Source organism: Pinus tabuliformis, chromosome 3_2 (genome assembly GCF_031772625.1).
Source record: "Pinus tabuliformis cultivar Carrire ecotype Pingquan chromosome 3_2, CPIR1, whole genome shotgun sequence".
In the NCBI taxonomy this organism is placed as follows: Eukaryota; Viridiplantae; Streptophyta; class Pinopsida; order Pinales; family Pinaceae; genus Pinus; species Pinus tabuliformis.
Genome location: NC_142302.1, coordinates 46,022,629 through 46,037,923, shown reverse-complemented (window position 1 = coordinate 46,037,923; position 15,295 = coordinate 46,022,629).

Here is a 15,295-nt window from a genome sequence, read left to right as displayed (position 1 = left end):
ATATCATTCATAGCCCACATAAAGGTGGTTGGAGAGATGCAAAGCCTGAATGGCATCACCATCCATTCAAACAGCCCCTGCTTGGTCTTGAAGGCAGTTTTCCACACTTCCTGCTCCACAATTCTGACCTGGTGATAACCACTGCGCAAATCCAACTTTGTGAAATAAACAACACTTTTTAATTGGTATAACAAATCATCTATCTGTGGAAGGGGATAGTGATTTTTCATCGTTATCTTGTTGAGTGCACGGTAATCCATGCACATCCTCCAGCTACCATCTTTATTTGGCACTTAAACAATTGGTGAACCAAAAAGAGAGGTGCTCAGCCTGATGATGCCTTGGTCCAAAAATTCCTGTACTTGTCTCGTGATTTCTTCGATCTCAATCACCGACATCCTGTACATGCCAATATTTAACAGAGGGGCATCATGATGTAGATGGATTTCATGTTGGATTTCCCTCTTCAGAGGTAATCCCTTTGGTTCCTAAAACAGCTCGTCATAATTAGAAATCAATTCAGTAAATTCCTGTTTATGCTCCCGATCGCAGCCCTGGAACGCATCAGAAAATTTTTCCTCTTTCTCCCTTACAACCATAAGCATGCATCCTTTAATGGAATTCACCAGTCTTTTCATTTGTCCAGTGCTTACAGGGTTGGCATTAATTTTATTTTGATGAGTCCTCACTATAGATTTTACCCCATCCTTGGTGATTTGACATTTGTTCTCATGACGGAAAAAGACTACCTTTCTATCATACAAGTATGGGATCCCTAACACCATGCCACAACTATCCAATGGTATTACATCCAACTCCACTTCATCTACTAGTTTAGACGCAATCACAAATTTGACCTTGCACTACTGGGTTACATTCAATTTTGCTTTATCATATATCCATCCCAGCAGGTAAGGTTTCAGGTGTGGTTTTGTCTCTAATCCAAGCTTATTTACCAGGGATTCTGTAATTAAGTTTTCTTGGGACCCAGTATCAAACAAAGTTTCAACTTTGGTATGATTTACTACAACTATGATATGAAATAATTCAATTCTTTTTTGTTCATTCGAAAGGGACTCATCTACAAAATTGGTGCCTTCATGCGATTTAGAATTATCAAGAGGTGTAAGAGTACCTTTTGTTCCTGCTACTGTGATCAGCACTTCATCTCCCGAATCCGATCAAAGGTCTTGTTGTACCGCTTCCACTTTTTTCTGCTTCCCTTTTCCTCCATACTTCTTTGGATGCTTTTCTGGGTGCTGCTTCCAACAGTGTTCGTCATCGTGGCCTTCCTTTCTGCAGTGATTGCAATAAGGCCACTCTTCTTCATTGGTTGCTGCTGTTTTGTTCTCCTTCCCTTTCCATTTCACTTTGGATTTGCCATTGGGAGGTTTGAACTATAGCTTTTTGGACTGATCATCTCTTTCATTCTTTCCCCTGTTCTCAATAAGAATTGCTTTTACGTTGGTTGAATCTATAGTGGTTGTTTCAAACAATAACAATTAATGCCTAATATAACTATGCAATGAGCCAATATACTTAGTTACAACTTCAGGGGCATCAAGTGAAATACCCAAATTCAGTGCTTTCTTCCTAAATTATTTTGTAAAACTTTGAACATCCTGCCCTTTGCCTTACCTTAAATATTGTCAATTCATCAAAGTTTTCTGCTTGTATCCTAAGGGATAAAACTGTTCCTTCAACACAGAAGTAAAATTAGACCATGAGGAAAAGAGCTTACTCACATTATTACTGCTCTGCAATTCTCTCTCCCACCAAACAAGAGTTATGCTGCTTAGCCATAGAGAGGCCAGCTAGATCTTCACCTCATCCTCTATGATTTGCTGAATCCTGTAGTAGACCTCAATATGCCTAATCCAATTTTTAAGTTTCTCTGTGTTACTTTCACCATTAAACATAGGAAGATCAAATTTAACATCTAATTTAAAAAAAGGTCTCTTAGATGCATCCTTTGGATTTCAATGATTATGGTGGTGAAAGGAAGGAGAGCCTTCACTCTCAGAAGGAGAAGGAGGGGGTTCTTGTCCACCATTCCAATGTGCTGAACCTTGTCCTTCTAGATTCCTCTCTTCTCCTTTCTCCAGTCTTAAAACCAACTGACTGATGTTCTCTATTATGGAATAGAAAGTCTTTCTAAAATTACACTCCTCTTCAAGATGAGCTTCATCTTCTACCATGTTTCTCCTTCAAGGTGCACGCCCTGCTTCTGAAACGAAAGGTTCTAGTTCCCCTTCACCTCTTTGAAGCCTGCTGCTTGTTAGCATACAAACATGCAATTCACATCTAAAATCCCTGGTCTGATACCACTGATCTAGGATGTTTTTGCTTATAGATGTATGAAAAGAATCACATGCAAAATTGCAGCTTAACGCTGAAATTTAATGTGCACACTGGAAAAGAAGAAGGTAACACATAGAAGGCACAAAAAGATGACACCAAAGCTTGATAATAGTGTTCATCCAATTTAGACTACATCTTCAGACCCAGCTCAACAATGGGGAGGCCTTTATATTAAATGGCATGAAAGAAGATAATTACAATCATCAACTGCATACAAGAGGTTTATACCTCCATTTTAACTAATGGCTGTGAAATGGAGACCTCAGATGGAGAAGTGGGTAACATCAAAGCATCCATGGTGCTGAAAGGGGCTGAAAACATCTGAAACTTGTCCCAAATAGACAAAATGCACTATCTACCTCCTGCCAAACAAAACAACGTGCTGCAAAAATTCCTCTTCCCCATGCTTTTCCAACCATCATGTTTTTATAATGGGTCTTTGGAAAGAATCCCATTTAAATCAGGGTTGTCTAGTTCACAATAGAGGCCGATGGCATGGAAGGATCAGTGGCCGTAACCGACCCATAAAATAGTCTTTTATCATTGGGGCGATAAGACTCTAAAAATCCTAAAAAAAACATTGAAAATCTGACCAAAAACCATTTACCCGAACTTAAAAATTTTATCAAATCGGGCTTATATTCTTATCGGGTTTGAGCCTGACATCACAATTGGTGTATTGCTATCTCTAAGGTCCTGTAACTGGAGAAATACCGACCACTGATTTTCGGTCGCCAATATCAACATCGGCCGATCGCATCAGTATCCTGATCATATATCACTCCAGTGTCCCGATAACGATCCTGCCGATCATTTTATCATCGATTGCCCTGCCTACTCTAACATCGCTGACATATATATATATATATATATATATATATATATATATATATATATATATATATATATATATATATATATATATATATATATATATATATATATATATATATATATATATATATATATATATATAAGACCTTCCTCTGACCCTATTTCCCTCTGGTCTCCGATCCAATTTGATCGAAGATGGGTGATCGGAGGTTCCACTACACCTTTCTTAAGTCTTCCTCCATGAATCCTCTGATTGTGATTTTTCCTTTAACGCTTAAAACCAATTTTTAAAGGAAAATCCTCATTTTCTCAAGGAAAAAAGAAACCTTCCTTTCGTGATAACTTCATCATCTAGACTCAGATTGAAGTACCGTTCATGCCGTTGGAATCAGGATGACGAAATCTATGTTTTGGTCCTAAGTTGACTTCATTCTGAGTACTTTGATTTCTAAGCTTTTCCATGCCATTGTATCTAAATATCCACCTAGATCACCTTGCGGACTCCAGTTTCCAATCGGTGGATCCACTCCACTACTGGTAGATCTGCCGGGACGGCCAACTTCGAGACATTTCTATAAGAATTATCTATTGCCTGCTCTAGTCCTTGAGTCTGTGCAACCAGTGCATCACGCTGCAGACTGAGCTATTCCATATTGATCTTTTGTTTTCTCAATACCTGTAGCGCACAGCCTTCTTTGGTGTGGAGCTCATCTATGACCCCATCCTGTAATTGGTACAAGCTTTCTTGAGGAAGGGAAGCCAAGTTTAATCCCAGTCCCTTAATCCTACACACCGCAGCTCCGTAAACTTTGTTTGTCACTGCTAACTTGCCCTTGAGGAACATGAAAGTGTTGGTCATTTGGGCAGGTAGTGTATGTTTCACCTCTGATGTACCTGCTGCGACATATGGGGCCATCGTTCCTGTTTGTGGGGGTCACACTTATAGTTCCTGTAACTACGCTCTTAACACCCCCAACACAATGTTCTACTCCATCACCACCACTTGGAGTGTGTCCTTAGTGACATCTTGAACTGTTTCACCGATGTCAAAAATATCACCTTCTGTAAGTGTGATTGGGTTGATGGACATCTTCGATGCCTTAACCTTCTTTCTGGGGATAGGTCTCTCAGGGACACGCAACCATTTCAACTATTGCAAGGTGGTTTCTAGTTCCGCGCGTTCTTTGGCCAAGTCTATGTCCTCAGCCCCCTGCCTTGTGGACATCTCATGGCCCTCCTCGGCCTCTTCTATTGGTGTTATTGTTGTTTCTCCTGTCTACGTTGCTACTACTGGATCAGCCATCTTCTGCTGTGCAGCTACCTCTACTACTGCTTTTTCCCGGTGCATCTTTTCAGCCAGCTGCGCATCCCGTCCTCCTTCCTCTGTTGAGCTACGGCCCTTTCCATTCCTGCCAAATCTGGGGTGCACCACTCTGGAGGCCATGTTTCCAATACCGTGAAGATGGTGTGTCAGTACCAATGAATGGGAGCTTCATCCATTCCTTTTCTGGATCTTTCCACGCCCAAACATAAACGTTTTGCATGTCCAATTTAAACTCTGCAAAGCTCTGTAGAGTGGCATACACTATGGGAGACAACCGTGGTATTCTATTGATCCACGTCCTGATGCTCACCTCCATTAGCACCCAAGAAACCTTGGTTTCACGAATCCGATGCATGTCCTTAGTGGCCCAGAGCGAAGCGTACTTAGTGACCTCAGGTAGGTCCCGGTCAATATTCGAGAACTGGATTTCTTCCGCTAGTTCGCCCACTACCAACAAGATGGATAAGAGAAACCACACATAGTGGAAGGTTTTACCCTACTCTTGGGCCTCCTTGCAGTTTTTCAAAAACTCCTCACAGAGGATCTCAGCCCAGTTGAACTGGGCCCCCTCTGTGCACTGTTTGGCTAGCACAACCACATGCATTGTTACTTCATTGTGCGACAATTCAGTGTTAATTTGCCAACCAGGAGCTGGGTGGCTACGCGAACCCCTTTGTCCTTGATACTCGTGATTGCATAGCCTCGCTTCTTCTTTTCCAACTTGTATTTAGTTTTCATGGCTTTGCGAGAGCCAAATCACTACTTTTGCCCGCCATCATCATGGGGTCCTTTCCCTTACAGGGAATTCAAGAAATCCAGTGAATGAGGGTTGTCGTGATGGGAATAGGCTCCTCCAACCATAGATACCCATCATGCACCAGGTACAACAGCTTCCAAATGACGAAAATGGGGATGGGCACCCGATGAAAGTGAGGTATCCATCTTAGATGAAGTAACCCAACCTTCTCCACACTGCGTAGCCATTTTCGCAGCTCCAACGTGATTACTAGTCCCTCTGAATTTTGTTTCATCAAGCCCTCCATCGCTAGGTGTAGGAACTTCTCGTTGTCCACGAGGTTCCAATCTTCAAATTTCAGGGTAGGCAACCAGCCTAGGAGCTGACCTTCAAAAGAAATTCCTTCAGGGAGGAGCGGGGTCTGGAGTGCACTCTTCATGGCATCCACGTCTTTGGGCACCCTAGCGTTCCCTTTCCGTGGAGGGACGTACATGGGTAACATCGTTGTGGAAGGAATTGGTGGGACGCCCTCCTCCACGTCTTCTTGCTCCTCTATTTGATCAACTAGAGCCTGTAAGTCCTCCTCCTCTTCATCCGATTCAATGGTGATGACCTTGCCTTTTTCTTCCATTAATATCTTGCCGAACCGTGGGTTTCTTAGGGACACGTGAACTGGTCCAATAGTCTGTCTATCTTTCTTCAGCTGCAACGTCCGTGGTGATTTTGGAACTTATGGTGCAACCGTCACATCTCCAGGCTCATCATGGACCATATGGGGCTGCGCATCCTCGCCAACAATATCTTTGGAAAATCTCACACCTGGCTTGGTAGTAGTCATCGTGTTTGCACATGATATGTTCTGTTGCGTACTCAAAGATGGTAAGATTGCTCGGCGCTCAATACTCTGCAGCTGCTCAAATCTGAAACAACTAATTGTTGTCTCATGGCTAGTTCTTGGAGTTTTATAGCGTCCTTTGAAGTTGAATTTGATTATTCCCCCCACTTTTGAGTCATTAATGCATTATTGGCGGCAAATCGTCTCAAATTTAGCTCTTAATTCGTGTCTTAATTGTCCATTGCCCACTCCATTTTGCCTTAAATTGGACATCTCGTCATGAATAGTGACACCAATGGTCACTTCCCAGCCTACCCGCATTGCAGCATAGCCCCTATGCACGGGCGTGACCCTTGTAACATGCTAATCTTGCGTGCAACCCCCTTATTGTACAACTCCCACACAGACTCTTTTACAGTCCCGTGCTCTCTTTCAACTACTTGGAGAATCAAGACTGTGCTCCATACGGCTAGTTAGGTGGTCACACCACCTGTGCAAGACTTTAATTCACCTTCTAGTCTAGTCCATGGGCACTCCTCAATTACCCTTGTGACAGTCAGTACCATGCATTCTACCATATGTTGTGCCCTCCCCTAGTTACTTTAGCTGGTAAGGTGCAATCGCAACCATGGTAGCAGAGTCGTAAATTCTCGGCAACAATATTCTAATGCAGTGGTATGGTTGTTCATATCTTGCCTTTACATCCTTGGTTTATTGACAAAACATGCTTGCGCGATCTCGTTTTCCAGTTTTTTGATCTCAGTGTCCATCAACATGCTTTTCTTCCTCAATCATACTCGATCTTCAAGTTCGTAAAGTCTAAGGTTCCCTCGCCAAATGGTTTCCTGAATCCTTATATGTTCATCCTCATGTAGTTGTGTGAATCCTTAGTCCTGGTCTTCGCATACTGTCCCAACTTGTTATAGACATTTTTGTGCCTTACAGCATGAAGCATGAAATGTCAATAATCTAAGGGATCCAAAGTCCCTAAACATGTTGTTCCTACCCCTAGAGGAACAAGGTCAGCAAACCACAGCACTAAATATCAGTTCTCCACCTGAAAACACTCAAAAACAAGCTAATTCTGGATCATGTCAACTGCTCCACTGAGCATCTGCGCTGAATGTCAACTGCTCCACTCTGTACCTGCGTTGAATGTCAACTTTAATGAAGGCTACCTGCACTAGGCGAGATTGGCCAAGTGGCACAGTCATTCCTCAAGGTGTCAAATGCCCAGGAAGCTTCCAAAATGACACTTGGATCAGAGAATTCGCCTTGTGATGAGTAAGAGGATCTAGATCTCCAAGTGGAAGCAAGAAACTCCAAGTGGACTCAAGAACTGAAGAATAACTGAAGTGGGAGAGGACACTAGTCAGCTTCATGCCAGCCTCAAGCTGACTCATCCTTTCTCCAAAACTCCTATATATAGAGCTCTCTCATGAGGTCTAGGGGGGCTGGAATCTTGTGAATGTAAGGAAGTACTGTTGGTTTGAGTATAGAACTATTGGGTGATTTGCTTGAAGGAGGTGAAGAGGAGATTTCTTTCTGCTGGGAGGTGTTGCTGGATTGGGCCTCTTATGGTTGTAACACTCTTAGAACTTTACTTCTTCCATTAATAAAGCATTTGAGGTTCTTCTATATGCATGTGTCTCAATGGCTTATTGATACTTGTATATTTGATTTATTCTAATCCTTGAATCAATTATGAATGTATGCTTCTTGTAGTTTCCCTCTCTTGTGATTTTGCAGGATCTTGGTGTAGCTAGGCCAGTGAAAGAGCAAGGAGCTGGGAGCAAGCAGCAAAGAGAGAAGAATGGATCAATCATTAGCGGAGGACAACGGTTAGTGGATCTCTTTCTCCCCTCTCTTACATCTCATAAAGAAGTAATCTCGAATAGCTTTGCTTTGATTGTTGCTGAGGTACTATCACCCTTAGAGTGGGATAGGGTCATTCCGTATTGGATACTTTTCCCAACAACAAATTGGCGACTCCGCTGGGGAACGTATCTTGTTGGTTGTTTGTGTTTTTGCTATTCATTTCATAAACACAGGGAGTACCGAATCGAACTGCATTTGGATCTTTCAAATGCAAAGTAGAGGGCAGCTACTCTAGCTCAGTTTCTGGGCAAGTTTATGATTTGAAGAGCTGATCCACAAGGACTCTAAATAGCTCTTAGTGATAGCTTTTCATCCTCCTTTTCATCCCTTAGTGTGTACTTGACTGATAGCTTCTGATTTGGCCAAAAACTGTGAATTTTTGAGCAATCTGTGACCCGGAAACCAAGAGAAACGAAAGTTTTGTTCTTCAGTGCAGGCTGTGTGAAGGCTATCTGCATTTCAGCACAGTTCCCGAAGGGGCTACCTGCGCTGAATGTCAAACTGACAGTGTACTACCTGCGCTGAACCAGTCTTGCCTTGTGCTATTGGGGTTTCCTGCTGTTTCTTGCCCTGTTTTCACCCTTGTTTTGCAGCCTGTTACCAGTCAATGTACCTATCTGAAACCAACTTTCCTTGCCACTATTCCGCCTCGGTTGTATAAAGAAACTGTATTTGTTCTTTGTGTATTTCTTATATCATTTGCAGTTTCCCATAACGAAAGTGAACTAGTCTTGCTGTGGCCTCTTAGATCTAGACCTGTGATAAAGTGTCGTTTTGATCTTAAGAGTTAGTTTATCTGCTGTTCATAGCTGATTGAGCTTTTGCTTTTGTCATATGGTTTGAATTTATATATTTCTAGTGTCGAAACAAGTAAATCTTAAGGTGTCTTTTGATTTTGGACAAACTTGTTTGCTTTCACTTGAAATTGAATTCAAAGTTATACAACAGCTTTCTTTTTGTATCGCACAAACATTAAGAAAGAGAAAAGAAATACCTGCATTTTGCATCTTTGCATTATGACAGTTTGCATGTCGATTTAGGAAAAAGTGCATTAGTGTGTGCTCTATGATCTGTGTGAAAATATGTTGTCTTTCTTTTCCCTCAGTAGTTAAGATTTTCAAAGTTGAAAGATTGAAAAGCTTGCTTATCATCTTAGACTGCATTTAGGAGTGTTATCATACATCTCGTGGTGATCCATAAAGGCAAACTGCTAAACAAGATCAACCTTAAAATAAATTGAATTTACATAACAACGCATTGAAACATAACGCAAACACATAGAGGTCTAAGCTAGAGACGTGTTCCGGCGTCGTTAAACGTGATATCTTAGCGTTGAGTGGTTGGGTGATTCCTCCACGGTGAAGCGATAAGTATCAATACGGACTTGTGCTCCCACGTACCGTCGCGTATATATTGGGAGACCCCTATAGGAACAAAGCCTTTATCCATAGGAAACCGTGTCGGCCGCCCTACTGATCGCAATGCAGTGAACACAGCATTCACGAAGATCGACCACTCGTACCGTAAAACGTATTCTGTGGTTTTGCGAAAAGTTTGGCACACCCTCTGCCTAGATCTCCAGAGCAGTTTCTTTTGGCCTTTTTCAAACTCTATAACTGAAAAAGTCCAACCGAGCATTTGTCACTTCGAGCTCGTTAAAACATCGAAGGAGACTAGAGTCATCTTTAGCTTTTTCTCGACTCTTAAAAAGTGAAAAAGCAAGTTGTGTCTAAAGCGTCGTTATAAAATTTATTTTAAACGGAACATAATCACCTCCTATTCCCGCGTTGATCTGTAGTTTGAGAACATGGAACGCCCCAACCAAGGAATTCCCAATGATGGAAATCCTAGTCCTTTCTCCTCTTGGGGAGAAGTTGGTGCGCCCCACATGGCCACATTGTTGCTTCCAGGACTGACAATTGGCCTGCCAATTTGGCTATTCTCAACCAATGTAGTTCAGAACACCATGGTTCCTGAACAGTCGAGTCAACAGTTAGATGAGTCTAGAGCTGCCCACCAGCCTTCTACTTCCTATAACTCTTCCTCCAATCCTTCATCTTCGCAAGGTAGAGCCGGCAAAAGCCAAGCTCCCATGGAGAAGAAGGAGAAGAAGAAGAAAGAAAAGAAGAAGAAGGAGCCTAAGGCGACTGGGGGCAAGCAAAAGACATCTGACAAAAATCCACACACAGCACAGACCGGGCCTAAATCGCCATGTGTCATATGTAGAGGAGACCACTTCCATAGAGATTGTCCCTGTATTCCCCGGATACTAAGGGACTGGTCCCCTCGGTTGCACAATTCGGGAGCATCAACCTCTGATAGCCATGTTGAATGCTTACCGTCAACCAGCGAAAGTGAAGGTTCAAGACAAAGAGGGGGAGCAAGATCCCCCTGTAGACTGTGTGAAGGCGATCACGCCATCCACCATTGTCCCTTCTTAGACGAAGCGAAGAGAGTTTTGGAAGATCGCCCGGTTTCACCGATGAGACTTCCTCCTGGATAAAAAAACTCGTGCCAAGTCCTTCGTTGGTTGAAAATACAGCTGGCCCGCTCAAGTGGTCAGCTGAAGCGTCAGTCATTGAAAATGAACCTACTGAATCCAGACCAGACGAAAGTCTAAAGGTCGAAACGGCAGTTGACCCGGTTCCGCCTTCAGAGGTTTCATCTTCAAACGACACCCTCACTGAAGAGAAGAAGGATGACACCATCCAGATTCTTTTCATCAACACCGACTCTGATGAGCATCAGGGCAATGCGCCCATTCCTTTATCGCAGGAAGGAACATCGTCAGGGTCATATCTGGCCGTATATTCGGTCCCACCACCAAGCAACCTGGTTGTGTCCTTTGATTGGAACCAACTAGGCAGACCCCGGTTACCAGCCAGTATACCATTCAGAATCATAGTCCAAATTTACAGAATGGTAATGGCTGGAACTATCATTGATGAAGGGGCATCTGTGAGTATCCTTTCCTCTATTGCTTGGAAAGTACTGGGTTCCCCAGCGCTTTTGCCTGAGATAAGAAATCTCTCGGGTTTTGATAAAGGAACCAGTCGACCATTAGGGATCCTCCCCAATGTACCTGTTACATTGAAAGGGAAGACCGTTCAAATGAACGTGATGGTCGTTCAAGGACCCTTGGATTATAACCTACTCCTTGGACGAGACTATATATATTGCATGGGAGCTATAGTCTCCTCACTCTTTAGAGTAATGTTTTTTCCACACGAAGGAAGAATGGTCAAGCTCGTAGACCAACTTTCATTTCCGGGATCACGCATCGCAAATAGTCACATACCAACCCTCAATGGTCTATTCACTCAAGAAATGTCTCCACCCCCAGTCCTCCTTCCCGATGAGTGCGAGTGATTCGGAAAGATGGGACTGGAACCCAGGGGGCATGCATCCTGGTCTGCTTTGGGCAGAGAAAACCTTGGGTATAAGGTAGAATTTCCGCGGGAGAATATGACTAGTCCGTACCCCGTCCGAAAGAAGGAAGAGGGGTTGTTATGGAACAGGATTCTTTTGTTAAGGTTACTTGTTTGACAAAGGTCATTCACCATTGTCTACTTCGGTAGACAGTGCCGAGGAGATGTTTTCGTTTGATGGTGTTAACAAAACAATCTTTGGGTAACCAGAAAAAGGCAAGCCTCACCCTTTAAAACAAATGTTTTGAATGGATAAGTAGGGGCAGCCTTGAAATTGTATTTTATACCTGGGGGCATGCAAACCTTTTGGAGTGCAAGCTAGGAGCGGTTATTTATCTATTTTTTGGATTAGCCGTTTCCGAACTTGCATAAAGAAAGGGTGAGAGGGAGCATAGCTTATGTGAGGTGCAAGCTCTATAAAAAATGGAATCTTGCAAGAGACATTTCTTATCTTATGACTGGTATATCGAGCAGTTTTACCGCGGAATTTATGCTCGTTAAAAAATAGAAAAGCGAGATCCGAGCAGTTTTAGCACATAGTTCATGCTCGTTAAAAAATAAACATAAGATCGAGCAATTTTACCGTGGAATTTATGCTCGTTAAAAAATAGAAAAGCGTGAGCAAGAGTTTCCTCCAGAGTTCAAGCTCATTAAAAAATGAACCTATTCCGGTAAATAACCATTGTGATCGTAAAATTATTAGCCATGAAAAGCCTTGGTCGTGTTTGCACCTGCCACCTCCATTTCATTTGGCCAATCGTTCACCTCCATATGATTGTTTACCTATTTTGAGGAACAGCTGCGAAGAGTGATTTCACCTAGCCATCCTTGTGACACTGCCGTGATTGGAAAATTCCAACCTGTACCTGGAATCTGCTGCTATCCCTGTTTATCACTCGTTCCTCAAAAGACGAGTCTTCTTTGAGCTCTTTTCTCCTGACTCGTAAAATATGAAAAGTTTGCCGAGTTTTGGCCTTCCAGCTCGTTAAAGTGACCGGAAGAGCTATCCCTCTTCTAGATTTTAATCTTTTTGGACCTGAGGGATTATTACACAAAAAGGTCGAGCGCTTGTTTTATTCGGCTCGTTAAAGTTATCGAAAACTCATCCCTTCTGTATTGTTTTATACTTTTTCGAACTTAAGGGATTAGATGACGAAAAAGGAATTTTGGAGTTAACTTTCTGTACCTTTTCAGACTCTCTAAAAATGAAAAGGACCGAGTTTTCCTTGTCGTTAGACTATTAAAATGATTAAATAGCGACAAACTTGTCTTTAGACGAGAACGAGTTTCCCTATCGCTAGGCTCGTTAAAACATAGCGATGGGCTTGCCCGAAGGGCAGGTTATAGAACAAGCATATGTTATCCTCCTCAAGCTTGACAAAAATAAAGAGGTACTGGTCAGAAATGACTGGGGAAAAATTGGGAGAACCTCAAAGCTTTAATGGTAGCAAGTCGCTCTTGAACATGACACTTTGTCCTCCGTATCACATCGGGTTGGGTTGTTTCATTCACCGGTCTCATCACCATGGTCTTCGCCAAACCATCCATATTTGGGGTAATGCTACCGATCCATCACATCAGTGTCGTTATATGTTCAAGAGATGTTGTTCAGAAAGAGTCAACCGTGTCCCATCCACTGCCATACATTATCCTTCATCCACCCATGATCGCCACCCTGAATCATATTTCACAGATTGTTTTCACCTCCACTAAAATCATCAGCTCCGTTCCGTGTCACTGATGTGGGATTCATTAAGGCCCTCCTTTGACGGATCGCTTCTTGTCGACCTCAGCTCATTATCCAAGAAGTTGATCTAGGAACACCCCCATCAGTACTTTGAAGCTTGCATGCCTCAATGGCAAGTTTCTCACTTCCGGCGACAGGTATACATCAATGACCTTCGACCAGAAGATTTTGCGTGGTGTTCGACGCCAAGTCCTATATTCACACCACGTGAATTGTACTGCAGTACCTTGAGGGTCATTATCATTATCGGTGATTCCTCTCGCGCTTGTTAACGGTTTCCATTATTGACCGGTAATCAAGCGATGTCTTTCCATGTTCGACTTCAGCGCAATTCTCACATGGATCGACTTGTACTTAGAGTGAAGATCGAACGAGTTTGAAGACCCCGGATCTAGTTTCATCCATCCGGGCTGCGATATATATTCAGGAAAAATAAAGACATTTGACATGTACATCATTGCAGCAGATGATCATCCTACTCAAAGGATGATAATTTCAGCAGAGAATTATCAGTCTACCATCAGACGATCGTCTGTTCTATGTACCAAAATGAATTTATAAAGCTGAGCATGGGAATGCCCGCCTCAGCTAGATCATGAAAGCAGAATGAATCATAATGTATTGTATTGTATTTTATTACAGGTCACCTCTCAGCGATTGAATGAACTTCGGATCCTCCTGATAAAGCATTTCACCCGATAAACGACCTCATACTTTAGGGGGCAACTGTTATAGACATTTTTGTGCCTTACAGCATGAAGCATGAAATGTCAATAATCTAAGGGATCCAAAGTCCCTAAACATGTTGTTCCTACCCCTAGAGGAACAAGGTCAGCAAACCACAACACTAAATATCAGTTCTCCACCTGAAAACACTCAAAAACAAGCTAATTTTGGATCATGTCAACTGCTCCACTGAGCATCTGCGCTGAATGTCAACTGCTCCACTCTGTACCTGCGCTGAATGTCAACTTTAATGAAGGCTACCTGCGCTGGGCGAGATTGGCCAAGTGGCACAGTCATTCCTCAAGGTGTCAAATGCCCAGGAAGCTTCCAAAATGACACTTGGATCAGAGAATTTGCCTTGTGATGAGTAAGAGAATCTAGATCTCCAAGTGGAAGCAAGAAACTCCAAGTGGACTCAAGAACTGAAGAATAACTGAAGTGGGAGAGGACACTAGTCAGCTTCATGCCAGCCTCAAGCTGACTCATCCTTTCTCCAAAACTCCTATATATAGAGCTCTCTCATGAGGTCTAGGGGGGCTGGAATCTTGTGAATGTAAGGAAGTGTTGTTGGTTTGAGTATAGAACTATTGGGTGATTTGCTTGAAGGAGGTGAAGAGGAGATTTCTTTCTGCTGGGAGGTGTTGCTGGATTGGGCCTCTTATGGTTGTAACACTCTCAGAACTTTACTTCTTCCATTAATAAAGCATTTGAGGTTCTTCTATATGCATGTGTCTCAATGGCTTATTGATACTTGTATATTTGATTTATTCTAATCCTTGAATCAATTATGAATGTATGCTTCTTGTAGTTTCCCTCTCTTGTGATTTTGCAAGATCTTGGTGTAGCTGGGCCAGTGAAAGAGCAAGGAGCTGGGAGCAAGTAGCAAAGAGAGAAGATTGGATCAATCATTAGCGGAAGACAACGGTTAGTGGATCTCTTTCTCCCCTCTCTTACATCTCATAAAGAAGTAATCTCGAATAGCTTTGCTTTGATTGTTGTTGAGGTACTATCACCCTTAGAGTGGGATAGGGTCATTCCGTATTGGATACTTTTCCCAACAACACAACTGTGGGAGCTATTACGTGTGGATTCCTTTCTTTTGAAATTACGGTTTCGACTATGTTCCACATATTTGGAATCATCTCCACACTCAAGTTTTTTCACATGGTCTGATAAGCCCATTGAACTACTGGAACGCACAGGTCCGAATTAGTTTGTCTCGCCCGATGAACCTTGTTCAGGACTTCACACACCCTATTGAATGCTTCCATTTGGAAAATTTGTAGTGCACGTCACCTTTCCTACTATTGCGATTTGCTCTAACTTTCTATTCTTGGGTTGGGGTGTGCTTGTGTGGGATGTACAACATATGTCTATAGCCATCGAGAAAGGTAGGCACACAAGTTGTTCTGCCCTTGTTGACCAA